The sequence below is a fragment of the Scyliorhinus canicula genome, chromosome 3, assembly GCF_902713615.1.
Source record: "Scyliorhinus canicula chromosome 3, sScyCan1.1, whole genome shotgun sequence".
NCBI classification, from domain to species: Eukaryota; Metazoa; Chordata; class Chondrichthyes; order Carcharhiniformes; family Scyliorhinidae; genus Scyliorhinus; species Scyliorhinus canicula.
Window position 1 is genome coordinate 33,101,781 of NC_052148.1, and position 16,954 is coordinate 33,118,734.

A 16,954-nucleotide genomic window follows, 5' to 3' on the forward strand; every position below is an offset into this window, starting at 1 on the left:
CAACAAGGGTCCTCTCCAAATTCTTTCTGCAACATCAAGCTAATCATATAAGGGACGGTGTAATTCATAAATGCTTCACACTTCCATGATTTCCCTCCCACCCCCAAAGCTGATGTACCTCCTTGCATTATTATCCATTCTTAAATGAGACCTACAGCCAGGCATTCTAATTACATTAAAGACACACTATTTCATAGCGACAGTTAACTGACCAGACTGCCCAATGTCATACTACTTGTATTTTATGTCAACATTTGAATAGCTACCAATTTGTCAGTTGAGCTCAAAGCATGGTTCATTTATGCTGCTAGGAGTGACGTACACAAGAAACTAACCATTGCGCCACCATGCCACCCTCTTAACCTGTTGTGATTGTCTGACATTTCCAATTCTTGTGTTAGCCCGGATGAGTGCAAGACTGAAAAGCTTGGACAGCATGTCTCTTTTCCGCAACATTCACGGTCTAGATAGGATAAGTGAGTGTGCAGAAAATAATGCAGACGGACTATAATGCGACAACATGTGAAGTTGTCCAGCTTGGCAGGAAGAGTAGCAAAGCAGACTATTATTTAAATGGAGACGGTGCAGAATAGATTTGGGTGTCCTTGTACATAAATCACAAAATGTTAACATGAGGATGGCACAGTGGCTAGCACTGCTGCTTCACAGCACCGAGGGTTCGATACCGGCTCTGGGTCATTCTCCGTGTGGAGTTTGCACATTCTCCCTGTGTCTGCATGGGTCTCACCCCACAACCCAAAGATGTGCAGGGTAGGTGAATTGGCCAAGCTAAATTGCCCCTTAATTGGAAAGAAAATAATTGGACACTTTAAATTTATATTTAAAAAAATTCAAAGTACACTCACAGCAAGTAATTACAAAGGCTAATGGAATGCTGGCCTCTTCCAAGGGAGATGAAGTATAAACTAGGGAATTCTTGCTGCAGCTGTACGGGACATTGGTGTGATTATGCCTGGAGTACTTTGTACTGTTTTGGTCACCTAGAGGGACCTATTTCCATTGGAATCAATGCAGAGAAGGTTTGCTGGACTGATTGCTGGGTTGAAGAGGTTGTCTTGTGAGGAATGGTTGAACAAATTGGGTTTATACTCCTGTGTGTTTAGAAGAATAAGAAGTTATCTTATTGACACAGGTGTCCACCTGCTCTTACTTAAAAACAGCATTGTGATAATGGCCAGGAAATCTGCGTTTGTGATGTGATTGTACGATGAAGATTGGCCAGTACAATGGGGTGAACTTGCTTGCACTTTGAAATGGTGTCATGGGATCTTTTACATCCACTCTAGAAGACAGATGGCATGTTTATTTAATGTTTCATCTGAAAGACAGCACCGTTAACAGTGCAATGTTCGCTCATCGCTGAGCTTGAGTACCCACCTTGATTTTTGCATTCAGCCTCTGGAGTGCGTTACAACAGCCTGGGCTAATGCGTGGCCAATTCTGGCCCCACTTGACACGGAGTCTAACAATTACAGTCACCATGTTTGTAAGTTTAAACACAGTCCCTGTTTATTTACAACAAGAATTTAGGTTTTCTGCAACTTCAGAAATACAGCAGTCACAGCCTTTCTGGAGAGGGAATGCAAGCCATAATTTTAGTTTGCAACCTGCAATGGTTTTATTGTAGATAGATTAATTCATATAATCACTACAGTGCAGAAGGTGGCCATTCAGCCCACCACGTCTGCACTGACCCTCCAAAAGAGCACCCTACATTGATTCTCCTCTTTCCCCCCCCCCCAATTCCCGTAACCCCCCCCACCCTTTTGGGCACTAACGGGCAATTTAGCATGGCTAATCCACCTAACCTGCACATATTTAGACTGTGGGAGGAAATGTGAGCACCCGGAGGAAAAACACGCACGTACAGAAAAAATGTGCAAACTCCACACAGTCATTCAAATTGAACCCGGGTCCCTGGTGCTTAAGAGGCAGCAGTGTGATCCACTGTGGCACCATGCTGGTTTTCTGCAGTCCGAGGAATACAACGTTCACAGCCATTCTGGAAGGAGAATGAGCAACAAGATCCTCTTTCTGTGCTGCTAGGATCAAACTGAAACTCCTTGGGCCTCTGAAAAAAATTTCACTAGGAAAGGATCCAATCATCACCTCCTGGGCAGAGTATGGCCCTGTGGGAAAATTCATTGACTAGCTACTCAATCAAACCTAGTCCCACCCCATCTCTCTCTCTGGTACCGACAAGTCTGGAGCTCCTGTTTAAGCCAGCTGATAACTAGCAGAGAGTTCTCTCGTGTAACTCCTGAATTCTACTGCTTGCCTTAAAGACACATGGCCATTAATCATTCACAGATCAAAATTAACAAAGGCAAAATAAAACAAATGGTAAATAAGGGAATAAACAGGAAGGGCCCTTGCAAGTGGGGGAACCTTGTGACTGAAGAGACTCATCAGCTACCAATTGAACCAAAGCTGGCATTCTTTGTAGACAGCATCCCAGATGGTCCTTGTCCATCATGACTCGTGACAGCCTCAAAATACAGCAAGGTTAGTCATGCATGACTACACTTCTCAAATCCACGCTGCTATTCACATTTATTTCGCTGCCCTAACCCTCAACATCCACAATATTCTTGTCTGTACAGCGTTTTCTTGTCTCTGCACTCAGGGCTAATGCAGATATTTGAACTCTTGAGATACCCAGTTAAAATTACACTGAGACTAATCGGTCTTCTGAAGACCTTCAGGAGGCCGAAAACACTTCCCACTCCTTGGTGGAATGGTATTTGAAACCTGGAATTCTATTCTCGCTTTGGAGTTCGGGGGGGGCGGGGGGGGGGCGGCAGAGGGTCTGTTTAATTGGGTAGGAAGGTGTCGGCTGGGGACCCTATTTCTCCAGATTAAGTCCAAGGTGGGAAGGCTTAAGGATGTGACAGGTGAGCCTGCTTGGTCCTCACAATCTCAGTTGCTTTGTTATTCAATGTTAAATTTCTGATGATTCAAGATCTCACTGCATCCATTGTTGCCTCAAACTCTCTCATACTTAGTCTTCAAATGTCTTTGAAGTTTTGAGGGTTTTAAAAGTTTAATTTACCAGTGATATATATATATATATATATTCGGCGCGACGCATGGCCCTGCGATTGGGGACGCTGTGATATATGGCCCTGCGACTCTCCCGATACCCGCCTGCTACCCACCTGCGGACTGCGACCCTGGGTTTGAAAATGACTGCTTTAATGGATAGCAGCATGCCATTGTAGTACAAGGGTGTTTGACAGAGCAAGACTTAATATGGGACTACCATCCACAGTATGATGTAAAGCAGTGTTTTTCAAACTTTTCCCCCCCCAGGACCCACGTTTGCCAACAGGCCGACCTTTGACCCACGCTGGCTGACGTTTGCGATCCATGCCACATTTGCTTACCTTTATTGCAAAAGAGCAACCTGCTTGGTCCTCACAATCTCAGTTCAATGAGGTTCACGTAAGAAGAGGGCATTGCACATATTGGGTTCTGCACTCAACCAGATCCTTTGTGCCATCTTCACCTTTGTGAGAAAAAAGCTGGTTTTACTTACCACATCTTCGAGGAGATGCTACTCTAGAAGTCTGACAGCACTGAACCTTAAAAGGATTTTTTCACCCATCCATTCACTTTAAAAATCTGAAACTTCCCCTCTCATTTTGCTAGTACTTCCCTGCATATAACACACTTGGGCTTTGCATCCTTATTTGCATTGGCACAATTGACAAAACCAGAACTCAAGAAAATATTTTTTTACTGCTTTGTGCTTGCGTTAAGTTTCTTTTTGTGCTGTTAATCCGAAACCCTGGAGCTCTGTGCAGGGCTAACACAAGCACTGCTATGCCCTGTCTCGACCTGCACTTTAAAGAATCCTGATGTAGAGAGTCATGTGACACTGTGGAGGAGACCACACCGAAGCATGGCAGTACTTTGGATATGTACACAGTTATCTGTTACCAATAAGTGGTTTACATTCAACTACTCAAACCTCCAGACCTCTTGCTGAGACACCAAAACAGCCTTACAACATGTAACATATGTAAAATGCACTGTAGTTACTCATCAAGACTTTGACCGTATCTTTTAATCCTGTGACCTTGAATAAATAGAAGGACAGGGCAGTGGATGCATGCAATACCACCAACTGCAATTTGCCCTCCAGCCGCACACGATCCTGACATAAAACTATATTGCTGTTCCTGTACTGTTGATGGATCAAAATTCTGGAATTCCCTTCTTAACTGTCTGAGTACTATAACAGATGGATTGCAGCTCTTCAAGAAGAGTGCACAATACCACTTTTTGAGGGTAATGAAATAAAATGAAAATCGCTAATTGTCACGAGTAGGCTTCAATGAAGTTACTGTGAAAAGCCCCTAGTTGCCACATTCCGGCGCCTGTTCGGGGAGGCTGTTATGGGAATTAAGGATAGGTAACAAATGCTGCTGCTGCAAGGGATGCATACCATCTTCTCTGTGTGAAGACTGCTTCAATCCACAGTTCCATGACTTCCACTGGAAAGTTAGGACGGCACGGTGTCACAGTGGTTAGCACTGCTGCCTCACAGCGCCAGAGACCAGGGATCGATTCTGACCTCGGGTGACCTTGTGGGATTTCCTCTGGGCACTCCAGCTTTCTCCCACAGTCCAAAGATATGCAGGTTAAGTGAATTTTCTATGCTAAATTGCCCCTAGGTGGGGTTACAGGGATAGGGTGGGGGATTGGGCCTAGATGGGTTGCTCTTTCAGAGGGTTGGTGCAGACTTAATGGACCAAACAGCCTGCTGCACTGTAGGGATTCTATGATTCCAAAACCACCTCAGTTGGAAAGGGCATTCAACCCTATATAGTTCTCACTAATCTGATCCGCACTGGCAGCCCAACCAATTCTGCAAAGAGCCTGAATTGCTATGATGGCATAGCTTTTACAAGTTGTAATCCTGGAACTATGAATACTCATGGCAAAGGTTCCAATTTCTGACCAGAAATATCTCATTCTACTGAAGTTGATGTTTGGCCTGTTTGACTGCATTATGAACAAACTTTCCTCGACCAAGTCCTGGAATGGGACTCTAACCCAGAGCTTCCGACTCCGAAGCTGGGGCAGATTTAAAAAAGGAAAATAATGTTGGTCGGCGGAATTTAGCAACCTTGCTGAAATTTGGTGTGCTTGATGCCAAGCAGTTATTAAGAAAGAGCATAAAGTACTTCCATTTCTAGTACAAAAGAGAGCTAGAGGTAGATGCATCTGTTTTTGAAATTACATATGAAATTCTGGTACTGGGTTGCTTTGCAGCATCATCTAAATTTAGACCATGTTATATTATTGCTGCTGTATGACATCAAAACCCCTCTTGAGCATTGTTTAGTATTTTGGCCATCTGGTTGCAGAAATAAATGATATTTCCAATTCTTGAAAATTTAAATTGCATAAAAGGATCAACCAAGGCTGGGTTTATTCTTTTTGAAAAATTAGAAGACTGAGGTAATCTGATTGAAGGTTGCAAGATTAGAAAAATTCATAAAACAGTGGAACATTTTAAAAATAGCAAGTTAGGAGAAAGAACAACAGCATCCCAATCGTAATAAATCATTTACCCTATCATAAATGAATCTTTGGCCATCATATCTTGAAAATGATTCTGTGCACGCCTTGCTTTTCATGAATTTCCTGCTGCCACCTGCCCTAAAATTTCCATCACTAACTTTGGAGAATGCTCCTTCTTTGAATAGTTTTAATTCATATGCCAATCAGTCACACGTAAATCACGGTAGATTTGCCTCCTTTCATTTTTTTGACTTCGCTTGTGACTTAATCCATGAGTGTCAGGGATGAGCATTGTCGTTATTTTGACTTTTTCCTTTTGCTTTAATGACCTCGACTAAACTCTATTTAAGATACTGCAACCAGGACTTTTCTGATTTGTGCACTGCTGCTCAAGCAAAATTTTATTTTTGTTCGCTGCTTTTGTGATCTGGGTATATTCAATGACCTCCAGATCCTTAGCTGTTTTATTTTATGCTACCTGATTCAGATTTTCTCCTCCCCCACCGCCCGCTATATGCAGTCCCTTCAACTTCACTTGCATTTAAAGGCATGTGCGACTGATTTATTGAACTCTGGCTTGTGTGTGCTTTTTGTGGAACTGCACCCACTCCTCTAATTAATTGTCTTTGAAATTGACCAGTTTAAATTGAATTCAGTATCCAAGTTGATAATCTAGAATAGGAATAGTAGGGTTGTTTGTATTAATTCCATGGCCCCACCCTCATTTCTCTGATTGGAACATCATCCTTCCAGACCATTTTAATCTGCATCTACATTTTGCCTAGAGTTCCCTACCGTTTAACTCAGTAGGTGTTTTCTGTGGCAGTTGTATGAAGGTTTTTCAAACAGTAAAATGAGCTGTGTGGATTTGGCTTAATTTACCCTGGCTCGAGCTTTGAGTTTAATGAAGAAAATTTAAATGCAGACATCATTAGAATGACCCCATACCAGAAATTGATAAACGACCAGTTAACCTGGTTTTTTTTTTGGTAATTGAGGAGCTACTCATGTTGTCAGGAGAACTCTTCTGCTCTTGCAATGGATGCCATTGCACTATTCAATCCATCAGAACAGTCACTAAAGACCTTCGTTTGATATCTTATCTGAAAGACCTGACAAGATGAGCATTCTCTCAGTACCTTCATGTCAGTGTGAATCATTTTCTGCAGTGGAACTTGAATCAACGATCTTTTGGCTTGGGCAAGAGTGAGACCACAGAATGAAGTTGCAATGTTTGTACATTGTTTAAATTAGTTAAATATTCAGTCTTACAGAAGTTGAGTATTCAAAATATTTTCTGTAATGCTGAATACTTTAAAGCAAAGTTGCTATTTCCAGACAAGCTAATTGATTTGGTCCAGCTATAATGTTTAGTTGTATGTTTAGTTCATATGACAAAATTTGTAATAGTTTGAAGTGATTTTGGTCTTTCACTGATGCTGAACGTTAGGATTGTGAAGGCCTGAAATTACTATGGAGCCTAATGAGACCTGATTTTCTAGAAAACGTTAATTGCTGATCACTGACTCTGAATTCAAATAATCTTAAATCCATAATTTCAATGCTGCCGTGATGAATGTTCTCCTTTCTGTGCTACAATTGTAGCTGAATGCACTCTAAATCTTGGAAGCAAGATTTGAGTGCAAATTGCTAGCCCCATTATATGTAGAACTTAATGCCTTTCTGCAAGTAGTAACAATAAATTCCCTCCTTTATTTGGAATTGATTCAATAACATATTGGGGTGTAAATCTAATGTTTGCTTCTCATTTTGGTGCATGGTTTTATACAGTCATTTATGAATTTGATCTTAATTGAAATATGGTATCGTAGTCAAATTGTTACTGTTCCTCTAGATGAAAACCTCTCTCCTTGATGGGCTTAAAGAATTTGTTAGAAATGTGGCCACTATTTTACTATAGGAGTTTATAATTTGGCATAAATTGACGATTTACCTGAAAGTTCAATCCATAATAAAAAGGGGCTGGTTTAGCTCACTGCTCTAAACTGCTGGCTTTGAAAGCAGACCGAGCAGGCTAGCAGCACGGTTCGATTCCCGTACCAGCCTCCCCGAACAGGCGCCGGAATGTGGTGACTAGGGGCTTTTCACAGTAACTTCATTGAAGCCTACTCGTGACAATAAGCGATTTTCATTTCATTTCATTTCATAATATTAAACCTAGAACAGTACAGCACAGTACAGGCTCTTTGGCCGGCATTGTTGTGCCGACCATTTATCCTAACCTAAGATCAACTTAACCTACACTCCTTCAATTTACTGCTGTCCATGTGCCTGTCCAAGAGTCGTGTAAACTAAACATTTTTGTGCAGTGGAAGGATGCTCTCCCTAGTCTTGCTTTATGATGCTTGTTTGATTCGCAAAAATAAACTTGATTGTGTTGATTGTTGCTGTCCATGTCATTCCTGACATAACAGTGCTTGATGTTGATGCCAACTCAAATTTGGAAACTGTAGTTTCTTTACAATGCCATCCCTTATCCCCAACATAACTGTGAAAGCATTGTTGGCTAATGCTGCTTTCTAGCAAATAATACCAGAAATTATGCAGTTTCAATTTACATTTATGTTCATGACATTATCTTTTTGCCTCCACTGATCCATTCTCCAAAAGTCTACTATTGTTGAGGTGACAGTAGAATGGAGTACAGAGCCAAGAAAGTTAGATTAAACTTTTATAAGTTACTGTTTTGGCCTCCGTTAGAAGTGTCCAATTGTAGGATCCACATTTTGGGAATAATTCCAAGGACGTTGCAAATTTCAACTAAAGTTAATTAAATGGACATGACTAAATTCAATTATTAAACATTGTGTGAAGAATTAGATAATTTTTCCTTTTTTGATTTCGTTGTCCTGTATCCACATATCTAGAACCTTAAAAGAGTGAGATTTATTAAAATAGTCCCAGGGATGAGGGATGTCAGTAGAGAGGCGAGAGAAACTAGGATTGAGATTATGGCCAGCCCAAACTTTTCCTCCAGCACCCTCATACTCTGAAAGCTCCCCTCGATAAACACATCCCCCATCCTCTCAATCCCCGCTCTCCGCCATAGCCTGAACCCCCCCCCCCCATCCATACACCCCGGGGCAAACCAGTGGTTATCACTGGGGCCCAGACCAATGCTCCCACATGCCGCCTCCATTGGCCCCAAACTCAGGGCCGCCACCACCACGGGGCTGGTGGAGTACCGTGCCGGTGGGGTGGCAGAGATGCAGTTACCAACGCCCCCAGACTGGTGCCCGTACAAGAAGCCGCCTCCATACGCACTCACTTCCTGATTGTGGCTATGTTAGCTGCCCAGTAATAATTGCTAAAATATGACAGCGCCAGTCCGCCGTCTCCCCAGCTCCGCTCGAGCATTTCCTTCCTTGCCCGCCCAGACGAAGCCTGTGATCACCCAGTTGATCCGCTTAAAAAAGGACCGCGGACAAAAATGGGGAGACATTGAAATACAAATCGGAACCTCGGGAGGACCGTCACTTTCACCGTTTGTACCCTCCCTGCCAGCAACAACGGGAGCGTGTCCCATCTCCAGAAATAGTCCTTCATTTGGTCCACTAGCCGGGCCAGTTTCAAGTTATGCAGCCGGTCCCATTCCCGTGCCACTTGGATCCCCAGATCCCTAAAACTACCTCCTACTCTCCTAAACGGCAGCTCCCCCAGTCGCCCCTCCTATCCCCTAGCCTGAACCACAAACATCTCGCTCTTATCCATGTTTAACTTAAATCTCGGAAATCTGCTTGATTGCCCCCATCCCCTCTACTGAGTCAGAAGCAGATCATCCGCATAGAGCCGCCCCCTCCCCCCTCCGGGACCTGTCCCCTCCAGCCCCTTGAAGCGATTGCCAACAGCTCTATAGCCAGCGCAAACAACAGTGGGGAGAGGGGGCATCCCTGTCTTGTCCCCCGGTGCAGTCTAAAGTAGTCTGAAGTTGTCCCGTTCGTCTGCACACTTGCCACCGGAGCCTAATACAGTAACCTGACCCAGTCAATAAAGGTCTGCCCAAATCCGAACCGTCCCATTACCTCCCACAGTCCCATTCTACCCAATCAAAAGCCTTTTCTGCATCCATTGCAATCACTACCTCAACCTCCCTACCTTCCGGGGGCATCATGATCACATTTAACAGCCTTCTTACATTGGCCACTACCTGCCTACCCTGAACAAACCACGTCTGGTCCTCCCCAGTAATGTCCGGAACACAGTTCTCAGTCCTGGAGGACAAGATTTTGGCCAGCAACTTGGCATCCACATTCAGCAGGGCCTGTAGGACCCATACAGCTCCGGGTTCGTGTCCCGCTTAAGAATCAGCGAAATCATTGCCTGTGACATCATCGGGGGCAGCACCCCTCTTTCCCTTGCCTCATTGAACATCCTCAACAACACTGGCCCCAGTATCCCCAAGAACCTTTTATAGAACTCCATTGGGTACCTGTCCAGACTTGGGGCTTTACCCGCCTGCATGGTCTTCAAGCCCTCCACTATCTCTTTCAGCCCAATTGGGGCCCCCAGCCCTTCTACCCGCTCTTCATCCACCATTGGGAAATTCAGCCCCTCCAAGAAGCACCGCATCCCCTCCGGCCCTGTAGGGGTTCCAACCTGTACAGCCTGCTGTAAAAATTTCTAAACGCCTTATTCACCCCCACCAAATCACCAACCAGGTTCCCCTCGCCGCCCTTTACTTTCCCCATCTCCCTAGCTGCCTCCCTCTTCCTAAGCTGCTGTGCAAGCATTCTGCAGTCTTCTCCCCATGTTCATAAATCGCTCCCCTCACCTTTCTCAGCTGCTCCACCGCCCTCCCTGTGGTCAGCAAGCTAAACTCTGCCTGCAGCCTCTGCCGTTCCCTCAGAAGCCCTGCCTCTGGGGTCTCCGCATACCTCCTCTCGATCTGTAATATCTCCTTTACTAGTCTGTCCGTCTCTGCCCTGTCAACCTTCTCCCTATGAGCCCAGATCGAGATAAGCCACCATATTCAGTGCTTCCCAAACCATCGCTGCTGACATTTCCCCTGTGTCATTGACCTGTAGGTAGGTCTGAATACATTTCCTCAACCGCTTGCACACCCCTTCATCCGCCACAAGTTCCACATCTAACCTCCAGTGCGGACGCTGTTTACTGTCTTTACTAACCTGCACATCAACCCAGTGCAGTGCATGGTCTGAGATTGTGATCGCCAAATACCTCCGTGTCCACTACCCCAGCCAGAAAGACCCTGCTCAAAATGAAGAACTCAATCTGGGAGTATACTTTATGCACGTGTGAGTAGAAGGAGAACTCCTTCGCCCTCGCCTGCCCAAACCTCCATGGATCCACGCTATCAAACCATCTTTACACGCAACAAACTATTTTCTCTCTCTATCTCTCTCTCTCTCTCGCTCTCGCTCTCTTTTCTTCTCTCCTCCCCCCCCCCCCCCCCCCCCCCCCCCGAACAGCTGATAACTTATTCTTTACAGTAGCAAATGAACGGTTTGCCACCTCGGGTAGAATACCTCCATCAATCACCTAAGGGGCTGGTTTAGCACAGTTGGCTAAACAGCTGGCTTGTAACGCAGAACAAGGCCAGCAGCGCGGGTTCAATTCCCGTACCGCCCTCTCAGGTCAGGCGCCGGAATGTGGCGACTTGGGGCTTTTCACAGTAACTTAATTGAAGCCTACTTGTGACCGTGTACTTGACCATTTCCACACATAGAAACTCCATTAGGTCACCCAACCAGGTCGAGGCACTGGACAGAGTAGGATATCTCTGTCTCCTACTAGCTATCAGCAAGGCAAAGGCCAGAATATTCATCTTTATGCCAGTCTGTAGTCCCGGAGAGCCCCACACCCCGAAAATGGCCATCAACAGATGAGGCTCTAGATTCATATTGAGAATCGCTGACATGGTGTTAAAAATGCATTCTATACTTGGTTCGAGCAGGAAATCATCAAACCATTGTCAACTGTCCCAGCAGCCCCGGGCACCACCATACCCACCGTCACAGCTTCCGAAGTCAGTCAGATTGGCATTCTTGAAAATGAACCCTTGGAAGGCGACTGGTCCTGACGGGGTCCCAGGTCGTGTGTTCATGGGCATCTTCAACCTCTTCCTCCTCCATTCCGAGATCCCCTCTTGCTTCAAGACGACCACTATCAGATGGTGCCAAAGAAGAACCAGGCAACGTGCCTCAACGACTATCATCTGGTGGCCTTGACATTGATCATAATGAAGTGCTTTGAGAGGTTGGTCATGAGGCACATCAATTCCATACTCTCCAGATTGCCTAGCTCCACTGAAATTCCCATGCTGCCATAATTGGTCCACAGCAGACGCATCTCCCTGGCCCGACACTCATCCCTGGAGAATCTCGACAACAAGAAACACTACATCAGAATCCTATTTATTGACTACAACTCTGCCTTCAACACCATAATTCCAGCCAAGCTCATATCAAAGCTCCAAAACCTAGGCTTTAGCTCCTCAATCTGCAACTAGATCCTCGACTTTCTGACCCATAGACCACAATCAGTAATGATGAACAACACCTCATCCACAATAGTCCTCCATACCGGGACCCTGTATGGCTATGTACTTGGCCCCCTACTATACACCCGATACACACGACTGTGTGAAAAAATTGGCTCCAACTCCATCTAAAAATTAGCTGACAACGTGACTGTAGTGGGTCGGATTTAAAACAACGATGAGTCAGAATACAGGAGAGACATTAAGAACCTAGTGGAGTGGTGTTACAACAAACATTTCCCTCAATGTTGGCAAAACTAAAGAGCTGGTCATTTACTTTAGGGAGCAAAGGATCGTACCTGCCTGCATCAACGGGGTTGTGGTGGAGTTGGTTAACAGCTTCAAATTCATATGTCTGTACATCACCAACAATCTGCCCTGGTCTACCCACGCCGATGCTATGGCCAAGAAAGCACCAATGGTGCCTATACTTTCTCAGGAAACTAAGGTAATTTGGCATAAGACCATAAGACCATAAGACATAGGAGTGGAAGTAAGGCCATTCGGCCCATCGAGTCCACTCCGCCATTCAATCATGGCTGATGGGCATTTCAACTCCACCTACCAGCATTCTCCCCGTAGCCCTTAATTCCTCGCGACATCAAGAATTTATCTATCTCTGCCTTGAAGCCATTTAGCGTCCCGGCCTCCACTGCACTCCGCGGCAATGAATTCCACAGGCCCACCACTCTCTGGCTGAAGAAATGTCTCCGCATTTCTGTTCTGAATTTACCCCCTCTAATTCTAAGGCTGTGCCCACGGGTCCTCGTCTCCTCGCCTAACGGAAACAGTTTCTTTGCGTCCACCCTTTCTAAGCCATGTATTATCTTGTAAGTTTCTATTAGATCTCCCCTTAACCTTCTAAACTCCAATGAATACAATCTCAGGATCCTCAGCCGTTCATCATATGTTAGACCCGCCATTCCAGGGATCATCCGTGTGAATCTCCGCTGGACACGCTCCAGTGCCAGTATGTCCTTCCTGAGATGTGGGGCCCAAAACTGGACACAGTACTCCAAATGGGGCCTAACCAGAGTCTTATAAAGGCTCAGTAGCACATCGCTGCTTTTATATTCCAACCCTCTTGAGATAAATGACAACATTGCATTCGCTTTCTTAATCACAGATTCAACCTGCATGTTTACCTTTAGGGAATCCTCGACTAGCACTCCCAGATCCCTTTGTACTTTGGCATTATGAATTTTCTCACCGTTTAGAGTCCACCTTGACTCTTACTAGCTTTTACAGATGCACCATAGAAAGCATCCTATCTGGCTGCATCACAGCCTGGTATGGCAACTGCTTGGCCCAAGACCAAAAGAAACCGTTGAGAGTCGTGAACACCACCCAGGCCATCTCACAGAGTCAATGGAGGGGAGGCGGGTTTGCGTGATGGTCCTTGGAACACCCTACAGATTCTGGGTGACTTAACCTGCCCAAATGAAATAGGTCAGTAACCTGTTAATCCTGGCAAAAAAAAGGTTTAGGGACGAAAACCGGGAGGAATTGAAACAAAAACAAAAAACATTTGGAAAATGGTCTGGCCTCTGCCTGCCATGGACAGTGGAAGGATATCCCACTTTTGCAGATCTGATTTCACTCCACTCACCAGACTTGTACAGTTTAACCTATGACGTGTAGCCAAATATGGGCCACTCAGATAGCCAGATAACGGAAGCTACCTCTGACAAGATGAATAGGCAATACCCCCAGATTAGCGACCCTCCCTGGGGGATTAACCGGAATGTATTTGCTCTTCTCCAGGTTCAGTTTTTACCCAAAAAAGGAGCCAGTGCTCCCCAGTAGCTTTATTATTCCTTTTGTGGCAGAGACCGGGTCTGTAACGTACAAGAGCAAGTAGTCAGCATACAAAGACACCTTATGCTCCCTCACCTCCCCTTTCCCCCCCTCCATTCTCCCAAAGACTTCAACGTAATGGCCAAGGGTTCAATCGCCAGTGTAAACAGAAGTGGCAACAATGGGCTGTTGTGCCTCTATTCAAGAGAAAGTACTGCAAACTCATCGCATTAGTACACACACTTGCCTTCAGTAATCAATACAATAGCCAAACCCATGAAATAAAGTTGTGCCCAAGTCTAAACCTCCTTAGCTCATCGAAAGGGTACTCCCACTATCCTCTGTCAAAGGCCTTCTCCGCATCCACCGAGATAATCACCTCTGGTTCGCAAGCTGAATAGGGGGAGAGAACAACATTCAGCACCTGCCATATGTTAGCAGATAATTGTTGCTCCTTGACAAAACCTGTCTGGTCCTCTGCAATTACTTCCGGGACATATGCCTCCAACACCTTGGCCAGTAGTTTGGCATCCACATTCAAATGGGCAATGGACCTACATGATCCACATTCTGCTGGGCCTTTTATCCTTTTTCAAAATAAGGGAAATGGAGGCCTGCAATAGTGTTTCGGGCAATACAACCCAAGCCAAAAATTAATTGTACATGTTTACTATCACCCACAAACTTTGTGTAAAACTCATCAGGGAAACCAATCAGGACCTGGGGCTTTCCCCGACTACATCGGCTCAATGCCTGTCAGCACTATCTCAGAAGTAAATCGATCCTGGAGTATACTCCATGTACATGTGAAAAGGATGAGAACTCCCTATCCCTTCAGTTCAGAAATCTCCACTGAGATACCCCTCCCGCCCAATTTTCTCTATAAAGACCCAAAGTGCCTTCGCCACCCCCGACAGAGCTTTTTAGTATCTAGCGCACAATTGAAGCCACCTCCAAGAATCAGTTGTTGCATATCCAGGTCCGGGATGGAACCCAGCAGATTTTTTTTTTTTACAAATGTCACATCATCCCAGTTAGGAGCCTAGACACCAGCACCTCTGATGTTCCCACCAATGACCCACTCCATTAGTGTCTGCAATGGACGTAGTGACTGATAGAGGGACCCGTTCATTGGTTGCACCTCCTCAAGCCCTTCCATCAAAGCCTGAGTGAACTGGCTAACCCACCCCCTCCGCAGTCTGGTCTGATCTCGAACCTGCAAGTGATTCTCCTGCAAGAACACTACCATAAGCATTTACATTCCTCAGGTGAGCGGAAACACTTGACTCCTCAGTGGCCACCCAATCCCCGTATGTTCCAGATGACCAACCAAATCAGTCTCTCTCTCTCTCTCTCTTTTTCCTCCCCCCTCCAAATTTCCTGCCAACGCCCCACCTGGATTCGTTAATTGAAACCAGACCAGGAGTGAACATATTTGCACTACAGACCTTGAATTCACTCACTAGAATTAGGTATGCAGGAAGCAGATTGTTATAATTCCAAACTGGAATTTATGTGATCTAAAATGGAGGGTATGGCAGGAATACAGGAAAATAATGGGGACTTTTTCAAAGAGTCAGCACAAGCACGATGGACTGAATGGTTTCCTGTGCAGTAAGATTATCTAATTTTTAAAGTAAATTGCATTTTGACACTTTCTGCTACATCTATTTTTTAATTCTACTCCCGTGAAGCTTCTTTGGGACATAATTGATGCTGTAGTTCAGTGCTTCTCAAAGTGTGGTACGCGTACTGGTGCCGGTACTCGAGCCATCGTCTGCCGGTACTTGGAGTGTTTCCAGAAAAGAAAGAGACAGTAATCCTGGATTGGCTTGTTTCGCTTACCGGTCCCTGGAACATTGAAAAAAAAACTGCCGGTACACCATATCAGATAGTTTGAGATGCACTGCTGTAGTTTACATGACTAAATATCATTGGAACATTAAAAGTGGTTATAAATTTTCTCTTTAATTTCAGGCATCAGCACCAATATCTTTTATGGATCCCAAATGCAATAATCCTTAAAAGTTGAAGAATTTGCAGTGACTAAGGTAGGAAACCTATTTAAGGAGTTGGAAAATATAGTAAATCTGGTATTTTAATGTGAAACATATGTAATGAAGAAATGGAAGGCATGTGGGGGAGAATGGTAACTTATTTTTCAGAGTTGGGTTCAAATCTGGTTCAGACAGGGATGTAATAAATGTTAAACTTGGGCAGCATGTACTTTTAAAACAAGTCCTGGAATTTGTGCAGTCTGAATGGATAGAACTTAAAGTGAAGGATTTGAGGAGAGTGTTGATGGTCAAACGCCAGAGTTGGTCAATTTTTCACAGCGGATCCACAATGCATCCTCCCAAATGCTGCATTGCAATTTGCTTCGGATGGAAACAATATTACAATGACAGTACGAAATTTAAAAGTTTAGTGAGTAAATAATTAGACCACTGTTTTAGCTGAGTTCTGACCTTCTAAATTGTGCTAATCTCACCGCTCTTTGCCACAAGTAGCTGTCGCAAGGAGTAGTTGTGATGGAAGAACTTTCACTCATCTTGAGCATAAAAATATCTGAAATTTTACAGAAGAACAGTTTATAGAGTCATAGAGGTTTACAACATGAAAACAGGCCCTTCTGCTTAACTTGTCCATGCCGCCCAGTTTTTACCACTAAGCTAGTCCCAATTGCCTGCATTCGGTCCATAACCCTCTATACCCAGCTTTCCCATATAACTGTCAAAATGCTTTTTAAAAGTCAAAATTGTACCTGCCTCTACTACTGCATGTGGCAACTTTTTCCAGATACATACCATCCTCTGTGAAAACTATTCACCCTCTGGACCCTTTTGTATCTCTCGCCTCTCACCGTAAACCTATGCCCTCTAGTTTTTAAACTCTCCTACCTTTGGGAAAAGTTGTTGACTATCTACCTTATCTATGCCCCTCATTATTATATAGACCTCTATTAGATTACCCCCAAGCCTCCTACGCTCCAGGTTTTGATTTGCTTTAAGCTTGCCTTTTTTAATTTGTTCTCAGATCTAGTGTGCATTATTTCATTCAATTATTTTGCTTTAGAAACTGTAT

At 44.5% G+C, this 16,954-nt stretch overlaps 1 protein-coding gene across 4 annotated transcripts in view; it reads left to right on the forward strand.

The window, feature by feature from the left end:
* LOC119963887 (receptor-type tyrosine-protein phosphatase alpha) overlaps positions 1-16,954 on the forward strand; it is a 300,421-nt gene that overhangs the window by 93,847 nt on the left and 189,620 nt on the right. For all 4 annotated transcript variants that reach the window (XM_038793255.1, XM_038793256.1, XM_038793254.1 and 1 more), the window contains exon 2: positions 15,848-15,921. The gene's annotated coding sequence lies outside the window, so the exon portion shown is untranslated. The remainder of the gene's footprint in view (positions 1-15,847; positions 15,922-16,954) is intronic.